The sequence below is a fragment of the Arachis hypogaea genome, chromosome 20, assembly GCF_003086295.3.
Source record: "Arachis hypogaea cultivar Tifrunner chromosome 20, arahy.Tifrunner.gnm2.J5K5, whole genome shotgun sequence".
NCBI lineage: Eukaryota > Viridiplantae > Streptophyta > Magnoliopsida > Fabales > Fabaceae > Arachis > Arachis hypogaea.
Genome location: NC_092055.1, coordinates 131,245,547 through 131,258,981, shown reverse-complemented (window position 1 = coordinate 131,258,981; position 13,435 = coordinate 131,245,547). Strand labels below are relative to the sequence as shown.

The 13,435-nt window shown below is 38.6% G+C and overlaps 2 pseudogenes; one reads left to right on the top strand and one right to left on the bottom strand.

Annotated features, from left to right (window-relative positions):
• Positions 1 to 982: 982 nt before the first annotated feature.
• On the bottom strand, positions 983 to 9,037 carry LOC112786383 (probable protein phosphatase 2C 76; annotated as a pseudogene).
• Positions 9,038 to 11,856: 2,819 nt separating this feature from the next.
• LOC112786382 (probable protein phosphatase 2C 76) lies at positions 11,857 to 12,821 on the top strand (annotated as a pseudogene).
• The last annotated feature ends 614 nt before the right edge of the window (positions 12,822 to 13,435 follow it).

Sequence of the window (13,435 nt, the reverse complement as noted above, 5' to 3'; positions counted from 1 at the left end):
GGTAACATTCCCGGGAATTTATATAGTGCCCGGTCACACTTACGTCGTAGGGTCAACAGAGTATCGAGTTTTCAACCTGGTACACGTGGTGGCAAGCCATGGTACTTTATCCAGGGAACCTCGTATCTCAGATAATTCAAAATCATAAGCCATATGAATAATTCAAAGATCATATCTCAACATTCTCAACATTCTCAACATCATAATCATTCGTCAATCCAAATCTCATTTCTAAATTCATTCAAAAACCATATTTCAAAGAAAATTCTCATCGTCCTTCTTTCCATTCCGTTCACTAACAATTCCCAATCCAAAACATAACTCTTCGTTTGATAAATGAGGTAATTTTAAATCATATAATACTTAAAACCCTTTTAAAATAACTACTTTAAATGAAACTTCTAATTTTATAAAATTTCGATAGCATCTCCTCTAAAACTTGGGTTCTGCCACCCTTTTCGGGTCCCATCCAAACATTTCTCAAACTTTTTTCTCAACCATTTCTAAATCTCATTCATTTTCCAAAATTCAACCAGTTCCAATATCAAATTGTTTTCAAAGCGAATCAGTGCCAATAATAAATCTCTTTTTAAAATCAAACCAGCTCAAATACTAAATCATTTATAAAGTCAGACTAACTCAAAATTAAACCGTTTTCAAAATTAATTCAGTTTCATATTCCAAATCATTTCCAAAGCCGATTCATTTACATTATCAAAAATAGCTTCAAAACCAAGAAAACCATTTTTCATAATAATCAACTAAATAACCTTTCAAACTAATTTCTTTTTAGCCATCACAAACTACTCAAGCAATCATGCAGTCAGTCATTCAGTCCAGCAAACAACCACATTTATAAGACAATCATAATCACAGACATATCTTTCTCACATTAATATCTACTTATAACAACTCTGTAATGTAAAATAGATATTAAGAAAAACCCTACCTCAATTTAGTCAAAGCTCAATAGTTAAACGCATCAATTCCTCTTCCGTTCATCACTTCTGTTTGGTTTATGATCCTGAGAGAGCAATTGCTTTACCAGCCAATATTATAGTCCCAGAATCTCCAACATTAGCAACATAGAGATGGTTATCAACCAAAACAGCGATTGAAGCAGTAGAGCCATGATAAACCCATAATTTAATGATATATTTTGTGCTTAATTTGAGTGATTTGTTCAATCCTTCACCCACTTATTCATATTAATTGCATGGTTTTACTTCTCCTTCCTTATTATGTGATGTATGTGAAAAACATGTTTCCTATGCTTTAAAATTAATTATTTTAATTACCTTTATTTCCATTCGATGCCGTGATTAGTGTGTTGAGTAGTTTCAGATCTTCTAAGGCAGGAATGACTCAAAGGATGGAAAGGAAACATACAAAAATGGAAGGAAAGCACAAAACGGTGTCCTTGAAGAAACTGGCATCCACGCGATTGCATGGACGACGCGATCGCGTGCCAAGAGCAAAGAAGCAGCGACGCGGCTGCATGATTGACGCGACCGCGCGACTTGAGCAAATCGCATACGACGCGGACGCGTGAACGACGCGACCGCGTGACAAGAAAAACTCCAGATGACGAGACCGCGTGACCCACGCGGACGCGTGACAGAGGCCACGCACCAGAAATTACAGGATACGCCCCCTGCGATTTCTGAAGCCCTTTTGGCCCAGATCCAAGTGCAGAAAACACAGATTGGAGGTTATAAAGTGGAGGAGTGCATACATTAAAGGGGAGCTCGCCAATTTAGTTACTTTCCATGATTTAGATTTAGTTTGGAGAGAGGTTCTCTCCTCTCTCTTTAGGATTAGGATTTAGATTTAGGATTTTTATTCGCTTTCAGGATTATCTCTTTTGGTCAGGTTCAATATTCCTTTTATTTACTTTTGCAAGTTACTTTATGAATCCTTTCATGTTACAGATCACTCTTTTATTAATGTTATTTGAGGTATTTCAGTTTAATATTGATTTCTTTTATTTATGCTATTGTTGCTTTTACTCTGAAGACATTTTTATTCCAGTAGATTTACTTCCCCTTTTGGTTTTGGTTAAGAAATCAGTAACTCAGGAGTTGTCAAACTCAAACACGATTGATAATTGTTATCTTGTTAATTGAATTAAACTTCAATAATCCCAATCTTTTCTTAGGAAATAAATAGGATCCGAAGATCAAACCAATTAATCCTTGACCTTCCTTTATATTAGTAAAGGCTAACGAAGTGGAATTAAGATTCAATTATTATCATCATTGATAAGGATAGCCAGGATAGGACCTCTAATTTCTCATACCTTGCCAAAAGTTTATTTATAGTCATTTATTTATTTCACTTGCTATTTAAATTACTTGTTCTTCATTTACTTTATTTGCTAATTAAACTATTCGCTATTCATTCTCAAAACCCCAAATTTACAATCTCCATAACCAATAATAAGAACATACTTCCCTGCAGTTCCTTGAGAAGACGACCCGAGGTTTGAATACTTCGGTTATCAATTTTTAAGGGGTTTGTTACTTGTGACAACCAAAATGTTTGTACGAAGGGATTTTTGTTTGTTTAGAAACTATATCTACAACGCGACTGTTTTATTAAAATTCTTTACTGGCAAAAATCCTAACGTCAAAATGGCGCCGTTGCCGGGGAACTGCTAACGTGTGCCTTATTATTGGTTATTGTACATATTTTTCTTTTACTTGTTTATTTATTTCTGTTTTTCCTTTTTAATTTTATTTGCTACTATGAACTCTCACTCCTCTCGCTTTGAGTTTGGTTCTAACTTTGCTGAAGGAAATAGAAGTTACAACAGGAATATGCATCAAGGTCAGACCAATCAAGGATGGATGGAGCCAAGAGGATCTAATCAACCCTTTAGGCGTCAACACCCTCCAAGATATCATGGGCAACGACCATTCTACAATGCATATCCAGCTGATAGATATGGTGGACAACCTTGTAACTACCAACAAGCCCCACCCCATGCCTATAGACCATCCTCTCAACATAACCTCAAACCACCACACTCACAAGCTTCTTTTCACCATTCACCACCGTATGATCCTTTCCTACCCCAGTTCCAATCCAATCACCCCCAAGCACCACCACTTCCCTATGTTTCATGTCCAAATCCATCACCCCGAGAATCAGAGGTTCGCCTCAAGGCAACAGTAGATAAACTTTAAACAACCATTCGGCAACTGGAGCAAGCAGTAATTCAATTAGCTTCTAGACGCACGAACATTCAAGGACCAACCACAGCCCCATGTGGACAATCTAATGAAGAGCGTAGCATGAAGGAAATATTAGAAACTCCAGTGGACAAGACAGAGCATGAATTCGTACTAGAACAAGTAGAAGAAGCTGTCATTGTACAAGAAGAAGAGTTGGTTGAAGATCTAGGAGATGCTGAACCTCCATGGAAATTCAGAGCTGAGGAGAACTCCGTCAAGGACATTACAGTTGATGCTAAGGAGGACAGTGCACAATCCCCAAGGCAAGTCGTTTATGAAGAACTAGACGGAATAACCCAGGACACAAATTCCCTTGATGATGATAGTCACAAGTCAAGCTCTCTTAGTAATGAACTTGCATCCGCAAGTGAATTCTCTGAGATCAAAGAATCTTCCCCAAGTGAATACGAAGATGACGCGGAGGTAGATTTCTCTCAACCTCCAATCTATGACTCAAGTGATGAGGAAGACATAGAAGACTTTGACCAGGACTCAGATGCATTTGAAGAACCTTACAAGGAAGTGGAGGAATTCACAGAAGAGCACAAGGGAGAAGAACTTACAGAACCACCAGAAATACCTACCCCAAGGCCATTACCGCCTAATACAAGCCTCAAGTGGGTACAATCCTTAACCTTTAACTTTACTTATTCACTTGAATATGGTTTACTTGAAACAGATGGCCAGCTTAGAGCTCTCTGCGGCTTTAAGAGTAAGAGGGAAATGGCTCGTGCTCAGAGCTGGTGCACAAGGTTCAATAAGGTTCCACGCTTCAACTTAAAGTGCACGGATTGGTATCAAGCTCAATTGAATGGATCTCGGAAAACGTTTGGTCAGTGTGGTGAGAATCTACTTTCTAAACCGCCCGGATGGAAAAATATGGATCAAGACAGAGGCGGATTTAAAAACAAGGCTTGGGATCATGGATTCTGTTCTGACATCCAACACCCCGGGAGCATAAGAATCTGTTTGAAGCTGCTCACAGGCTTTACGTGCCTAGTTTGGGATCCCGGAGGCCATTGGAATTACAAACATTGGTGGAGATTCCTGGATGAGTTCAAACACAAGCCACCATAACAGGAAGCTCATCAAATGTCCAACTTAAGGACTTTAACTAAAAGTGCTAGGTGGGAGACAACCCACCATGGTATGATCGTCCTTTTTTATTTTTATTTAGTTTTATTTGTTTTTGAGTTTTATTTTATTTCATTATATTGAACCTGGAGTTTTGCATAACATTCATATTAACACTGCATTCTGCATTTTTCATGCATAAAAAAAAAAGAGAAGCACGCACGTGACGCGGCAGCATCGCTGACGCGTCCGCGTCATGTGGGAAAAATGGCTCCCACGTGACCGCGTCACTCACGCGGCTGCGTGACCTGGAAATCGACGTACGAAGGGTGCATGACCGAAAGTTGTGCGAGAGTGGTGCTGGACTGGTGCTGACCGCACACGCCTTACCACGCGGACGCATGGCTCACGCGTCCGCGTCATATCCTTATGATGGCCACTCACGCGATCGCGTCAACCACGCGACCGCGTCACCCTGGATTTTGGAAATACTAAGTTTTGAACAGAGAGTTGTGCAACAACGAGGCTGCACTCGCGCCACTAGCACAAATCAAGTCACGCGATCGCGTGCCCCACGCGTCCGCGTCGCCTGACCTTATTGCGCACCACGCGACCGCGTCACCCACACGACCGCGTTGCCAGCGTCACACAACCTATCCAGATTAGTGCCAATTTTCTTATCTTTTCTTCTCTAATCCTAATTTCTTCTATTTTTTCTTCTTTCTTCTTTCTTTCTTACTTTATTTCCTTCCCTTCTCATTCTTCTTATCTTTTATTTTATTTTATTTATTTGCATACTTTCATTCATTGCATATTTTTATTTTTTTAAATTTATTATTTTACCATTGGTGTTCAAATGTTCTTATTCAACTGTTACATCTTTTCTGGTATTTTCTTGGTGCTTAATGAGTTGTTTAATTCTGATTGAGTAATATTATTTAAATCAATGCCAATCTTTTATATTTGTATTACTTTTGCATTGACATGAATTTATATTATCTCTCATTCCCCACTCTCTTCCCCATTGTTGTACATTTTGTACCACTGGCATGCCATGGCTTCTATTGTTTTCTCACTTGCATGTTGTAGCTACCATGTAATTGAGACCCTTATTATTTGGCATTAACCCACCCATACTGTATTTATTTTCCTATCTTTATTTCTGGGTTACTCTTCTTCCCTTTTTCTTTCGGGATGGCCACCCGGAAGAGAACCAGAAGACTTTTACATGGGGAAACAGGCAAGTCAATCTGCACATTCTATAGAGAAAAGTATCAGTTGAAGCCACCCGTCCACTTGCACATCTTAGCATGCACCGAGAACGGTGCAATCTTTAAGTGTGGGGAGGCCGATACCGATCTCCATGGGTTAGTACCTTTCTGTTTTAACACCAATGTTTAAATTTTCTTTGTTAAATTAGTTATTGCATTTGTATATTTGTTTGATTTTATGCATCTAGTTACTACTTGGTTAAAGTAATAAAATTCTTTTAAGACCCTATCTTTGAAAATTTTCACTAATTTAAATTGAAAAAAAAATTTATGTTAAAACTTGTTTGAAGTTGTATGTGGAACATGGTTTTTGAGCCAAAGAACACACAACCTGTGAGATTTTGAGCTTATTTATATGGTTACACTATTTAACCATAATATTTTTATTCTTGTGTGTTTTCTTCTCTATAATTGCAATCTTAGCTTTGTTCCATTCTATATGTCCAATATTTAGTGTATTTACATGCTTGCATATGATTGAGGCCATTATTTGATTTTAGCTCACTTATCCCAAATAAGCCTACCCTTTAAATCACCCTTGTCAGCCACCTTGAGCCTTTTAATCCCCATTTATTCTGTATTTTACCACATCACTAGCCTTAAGCAGAAAAACAATTAAATATCCCAATTGAATCTTTGGTTAGCTTAAGATAGGGATTGTGTAACAATTAAGTGTGGGAAAACTGTGGGAACATGGGTTAATAAGGGAATGTATCATGTTTTTAAATTATTTGAATATTGGGAATTTGGGAACCTGCTCATGAAAAACCAAAATAGAAAAATAATGGAGAATCCATGTGCATTGAAAAGTTATGTTTGCTTTTATGATTCAAAAAAAAAAAGGAAAATATATATAAAATATAAATAAATAAGGGGACGAAATTACCCCAATATTAAGTTTAATAAAAGATCAATGCACATGTGATAAAAATTAAAGAAAATTTGGTACATGAGTATGGGAATTATACAAAAGTGGGAATTATGGGTAGCTAGGCATGAATTTAAAAGTATATAGAGTATATGTATATTAGGTGAAAGCTTAGGTTAATTAAAGATTCATGTTATAGCTCACTTGACCATACATATATCCTTACCTTTACCTCAGCCCCATTACAACTTTGAAAAGACCTCATGATGTTTGCATTGGTACATTAAATATTTGTTGATTGGTTAGATGAAGAACAAGGTTTAGAAAGCATGATTAAAGAAGAGTAGAGTGATTGACCCTAGACACTTGAGAGACTAGAGTGATATACACTACCAGTAAAGGTTCAGTGCTTAATTCTATGTTCTCTGTTTTCATTTGCTATCTTCTTACAAGTTTACTTGTCTCTTATTGTATAATTTGAATTAGTGAAATCTGATTTATGTTTGCCTTGGAGAACTTATTTGCTTTTAACTAAGTAGGTAGAAACATTTTTTGCATGACTCATTTAGGTAGTTGCATTTAGAATAGGTTGATAAACCCATATTTTATGATATATTTTGTGCTTAATTTGAGTGATTTGTTCAATCCTTCACCCACTTATTCATATTAATTGCATGGTTTTACTTCTCCTTCCTTATTATGTGATGTATGTGAAAAACATGTTTCCTATGTTTTAAAATTAATTATTTTAATTACCTTTATTTCCATTCGATGCCGTGATTAGTGTGTTGAGTAGTTTCAAATCTTCTAAGGCAGGAATGACTCAAAGGATGGAAAGGAAACATACAAAAACGGAAGGAAAGCATAAAACGGAGTCCTTGAAGAAACTGGCATCCACGCGATCGCATGGACGACGCGATCGTGTGCCAAGAGCAAAGAAGCAGCGACGCGGCCGCATGACTGACGCGACCGCGCGATTTGAGCAAATCGCATACGACGCGGACGCGTGAACGACGCGACCGCGTGACAAGAAAAACTCCAGATGACGAGACCGCGTGACCCACGCGGACGCGTGACAGAGGCCACGCACCAGAAATTACAGGATACACCCCTAGCGATTTCTGAAGCCCTTTTGGCCCAGATCCAAGTGCAGAAAACACAGATTGGAGGTTATAAAGTGGAGGAATGCATACATTAAAGGGGAGCTCGCCAATTTAGTTACTTTCCATGATTTAGATTTAGTTTGGAGAGAGGTTCTCTCCTCTCTCTTTAGGATTAGGATTTTTATTCGCTTTCAGGATTATCTCTTTTGGTCAGGTTCAATATTCCTTTTATTTACTTTTGTAGGTTACTTTATGAATCCTTTCATGTTACAGATCACTCTTTTATTAATGTTATTTGAGGTATTTCAGTTTAATATTGATTTCTTTTATTTATGCTATTGTTGCTTTTACTCTGAAGACATTTTTATTCCAGTAGATTTACTTCCCCTTTTGGTTTTGGTTAAGAAATTAGTAACTCAGGAGTTGTCAAACTCAAACACGATTGATAATTGTTATCTTGTTAATTGAATTGAACTTCAATAATCCCAATCTTTTCTTAGGAAATAAATAGGATCCGAAGATCAAACCAATTAATCCCTTGACCTTCCTTTATATTAGTAAAGGCTAACGAAGTGGAATTAAGATTCAATTATTATCATCATTGATAAGGATAGCCAGGATAGGACCTCTAATTTCTCATACCTTGCCAAAAGTTTATTCATAGTCATTTATTTATTTCACTTGCTATTTAAATTACTTGTTCTTCATTTACTTTATTTGCTAATTAAACTATTCGCTCTTCATTCTCAAAACCCCAAATTTACAATCTCCATAACCAACAATAAGAACATACTTTCCTGCAGTTCCTTGAGAAGATGACCCGAGGTTTGAATACTTCGGTTATCAATTTTTAAGGGGTTTGTTACTTGTGACAACCAAAACGTTTGTACGAAGGGATTTTTGTTGGTTTAGAAACTATATCTACAACGCGACGGTTTTATTAAAATTCTTTACTGGCAAAAATCCTAACGTCAAACCATCATCCCGGAAAGTGTCTTTTTCAGAATCTAGAAATTGAGAATCAGTCCCTTGATACGTTTCACTTATAGCCAATTTGGCACTAGTAAAGAAAATTTGGATGCTTCATGAGATTATCAAAGAGATGCTCTTTCAAATACTCTGCAGCACCAGAACTACCATGACCATCAAATATTCCAAATAAGCATACTGAATGACCTGCAATCTTCAATGTTTTAATATCATAAAATCCTCCATCGTTACTCTCTTCAATCTGAAGCTTGAATACCACGGCTAAGCCTTCCATCCTCACTTTTCCACCCTCCACTTGCAAACCGGCCATCATCATCTTTTTCTGGCATCATATTCACATGGGAACCAACACTTCTTGACACAGAACCCGTATCCACCATCATCACTGTGAATGTCTTAAATTGACGAATAAAAATTACTAGGGGCAGCTTGCAAACTCCTCTTAGTGTTGTTTATTCTCACTTGTTTGGAAAAGGTTCCAGCCTGAACAACCAAAGGCTTACACGATTGCTGCATACCATCTAACCGACCAATCCAAAAGACATGGGTTCCGGTGGAAGTTTTCGGCAACCACACCCGCAGCAGCACAGCTTCCAACAGAAACAAGTAGAGCGATAGTAACCTTTGAGCAACTCTGATGAGCTTCATAGCGGTGGTAAGAAAGGCGGTCCCGACGGCCAGAGGCTCCAACAGCGGTGGTGAGATTTGGCGGCAGTGACGTAAACATCGTCTCCTTCCTCACGTCGCACTCCTCCTCCATCAGTCTCCTCTCTTCGGGCACTCTCTGTCCTCGGCTCCACCATGGATGGCGGTGACTCTGCTTGCGGTGAGGACGACGATGGTGACCTCAGCAGTGGCAGCGGCGGCAAGATGCAACGGCAACGGTGGCTTCTCCCCTGTGCGCGCTCTGCTCCTCCCTTACATGGCTCTGGTTCGCGCTCCTCTTCCTCTGACGACGACACACAACGGCACGGACGCATCTGCGGCGGCGACAGCCTCAGCCGCGACGAAGAGCGGTGGAACAGCCCACTAGCTCCGGTGCGTCTTCCCCCTTCCACCGGCACTCTTCCCCTCTTTCTCTCTGTTTTCTCAGATTTCACTCTCTCTTATCTGCTTTCCCTGTTTCCATTTCCATTCTCTTTTTCTTTTTGTTTATTCTGAAGCTGTGTTTCTTTAAAGAAAATGGGGTATGGCTAGGGGTGTACACGGCCCGGGCCGGTCCGAAGACCCGGCCCGGCCCCAAACACTTTAGGGGCTAATTTAGTGTGATTTCATCGGGTCTAGGGCCGGGTAAGGGTCTCAAAAATAGACCCGGTCATTATTTCGGGTCGGGTCCGGGCCATAGCTTGGGTCACCCGAATTCGGTCTGGTGGCCCGGTCATCATACACAATTAATATTTTGTGTTATTAGTGATGGATGATGGCTATTCTTATGTGGAATTTAAATATTGTAAACCTTAATATTTTGTGTTATTAGTCATTATAAGATTATAAGTAAATGTTTTATGTTTAAAATGCATAAGACTTTAGACTAATGCATAATATTGTGTTATTTGTATTGATTTAAATATTTGGTATTTTTAGACAATATTAGTATTGATTATGGTTATGCTTTAATTTTAGAGAATGGTTGGTTTTTGTTATATTTTTGGAAAAACTACCAAACGTACCCTTGAAATTTATGAACGCTGAGAAAAGTACCCATAAATTAAGGAAATTAACGATGTATCTATGGAAAATGGATTTCGTATGACAAAAGTATCCAAACCCTAATTTTTTTGTTGATTTTTTAATAAAATTTTCAAACTATCCCCACTCTCAACTTCAACTCACTTTTTCAACTTTCCATAACCCAACCTGTACCTTTAAAACCTTTGTCATGGTCTCATGGAGTCCAAAACTACTCCTATAATAGACCAGGCCAAAATCAATGATAGTGGTGGTGGTAGAGGACTTCGACTGATTCTTGGCAAATAAATTTAGTATGGTGAGCTCTTTTCTATTTTTTTCGCCAATCCTTTCACACAAAGAAAGCCCTCAAATTAAGAAAAAAAAGGAGAAAACAACTGAAACGATTAAAAACTGTTCCTTTATGATTCTTTCTCTGATTCTTCATCGGTATTGATTGATTCTTTTGTTAATCTCGGCGCTGCAATCCTCTATTGCATTACTATCCAAAATTTCCACCATAAAAGGTTCATTTCGTCTGTTGTAGGAGTAGTTTTGGATTCCATGACAAGGGTTTTAAAGGTACAGGTTGGGTTATGGAAAGTTGAAAAAGTGAGTTGAGGTTGAGAGTGGGGATAGTTTGAAAATTTTATTAAAAAATCAACAAAAAAGAAATTAGGGTTTGGATACTTTTGTCATACGAAATCCATCTTCCATGGATACATCGTTAATTTCCTTAGTTTATGGGTATTTTTGTCAGTGTTCATAAATTTCATGGGTACTTTTGGTAGTTTTTCCAAAAATATAACAAAAACCAACCATTCTCTAAAATTAAAGCATAACCATAATCAATACTAATATTGTCTAAAAATACCAAATATTTAAATCAATACAAATAACACAATATTATGCATTAGTCTAAAGTCTTATGCATTTTAAACATAAAACATTTACTTATAATATTATAATGACTCATAACACAAAATATTAAGGTTTACAATATTTAAATTCCACATAAGAATAGCCATCATCCATCACTAATAACACAAAATATTAATTGTGTATGATGACCGGGCCACCAGACCGAATTCGGGTGACCCGAGCTATGGCCCGGACCCGACCCAAAATAATGACCAGGTCTATTTTTGAGACCCTTACCTGACCCTAGACCCGATGAAATCACACTAAATTAGCCTCTAAAGTGTTTGGGGCCGGGCCGGGTCTTCGGACCGGGCCGGGCCGTGTACACCCCTAGCCATACCCCCTTTTCTTTAAAGAAAAACAGCTTCAGAATAAACAAAAAGAAAAAAAGAACGGAAATGGAAACAGGGAAAGCAGGGAAGAGAGAGTGAAATCCGAGAAAACAGAGAGAAAGAGAGGGAAGAGTGCCGGTGGAAGGGGGAAGACGCACCGGAGCTAGTGGGCTGTTCCGCCGTTCTTTGTTGCGGCTGAGGCTGTTGTCACCGCAGATGCGTCTGTGCCGTTGTGTGTCGCCGTCAGAGGAAGAGGAGCGCGAACCAGAGCCATGCAAGGGAGGAGCAGAGCACGCACAGGGGAGAAGCCACCGTTGCCGTTGCATCTTGCCGCCGCTGCCATTGCTGAGGTCATAATCGTCGTCCTCACCGCAAGCAGAGTCACCGCCATCCATGGTGGAACCGAGGACAGAGAGTGCCCGAAGAGAGGAGACTGACGGAGGAGGAGTGCGACGTGAGGAAGGAGACAATGTTTACGTCACTGCCGCCAAATCTCACCACCGCTGCTGGAGCCTCTGGCCGTCGGGACCGCCTTTCTTACCACCGCTGATGAAGCTCATCGGAGTTACTCAAAGGTTACTATCGCTCTACTTGGTTCTGTTGGAAGCTACGTTGCTGCGGGTGTGGTTGCCGAAAACTGCCGCCGGAACCCATGTCTTCTGGATTGGTCGGTTAGATGGTATGCAGCAATCGTGTAAGCCTTTGGTTGTTCAAGCTGGAACCTTTTCTAAACAAGTGAGAATAAACAACACTAAGAGGAGTTTGCAAGCTGCCCCTAGTATTTTTTATTCGTCAATTTAAGACATTCACAGTGATGATGGTGGATACGGGTTCTGTGTCAAGAAGTGTTGGTTCCCTTGTGAATATGATGCCAGAAAGAGATGATGATGGCCGGTTTGCAAGTGGAGGGTGGAAAAGTGAGGATGGAAGGCTTAGCCGTGGTATTCAAGCTTCAGATGGAAGAGAGTAACGATGGAGAATTTTTATGATATTAAAATATTGAAGATTGGTGGTCATTCAATATGCTTATTTGGAATATTTGATGGTCATGGTAGTTCTGGTGCTGTAGAGTATTTGAAAGAGCATCTCTTTGATAATCTCATGAAGCATCCAAATTTTCTTTACTGGTGCCAAATTGGCTATAAGTGAAACGTATCAAGGGACTGATTCTCAATTTCTGGATTCTGAAAAAGACACTTTCCGGGATGATGGCTCTACTGCTTCAATCGCTGTTTTGGTTGATAACCATCTCTATGTTGCTAATGTTGGAGATTCTGGGACTATAATATTGGCTGGTAAAGCAATTGCTCTCTCAGGATCATAAACCAAACAGAAGTGATGAACGGAAGAGGAATTGATGCGTTTAACTATTGAGCTTTGACTAAATTGAGGTAGGGTTTTTCTTAATATCTATTTTACATTACAGAGTTGTTATAAATAGATATTAATGTGAGAAACATATGTCTGTGATTATGATTGTCTTATAAATGTGGTTGTTTGCTGGACTGAATGACTGACTGCATGATTGCTTGAGTAGTTTGTGATGGCTAAAAAGAAATTAGTTTGAAAGGTTATTTAGTTGATTATTATGAAAAATGGTTTTCTTGGTTTTGAAGCTATTTTTGATAATGTAAATGAATCGGCTTTGGAAATGATTTGGAATATGAAACTGAATTAATTTTGGAAACGGTTTAATTTTTAGTTAGTCTGACTTTATAAATGATTTAGTATTTGAGCTGGTTTGATTTTAAAAAGAGATTTATTATTGGCACTGATTCGCTTTGAAAACAATTTGATATTGGAACTGGTTGAATTTTGCAAAATGAATGAGATTTGGAAATGGTTGAGAAAAAAGTTTGAAAAATGTTTGGATGGGACCCGAAAAGGGTGGCAGAACCCAAGTTTTAGAGGAGATGCTATCGAAATTTTATAAAATTAGAAGTTTCATTTAAAGTAGTTATTTTAAAAGGGT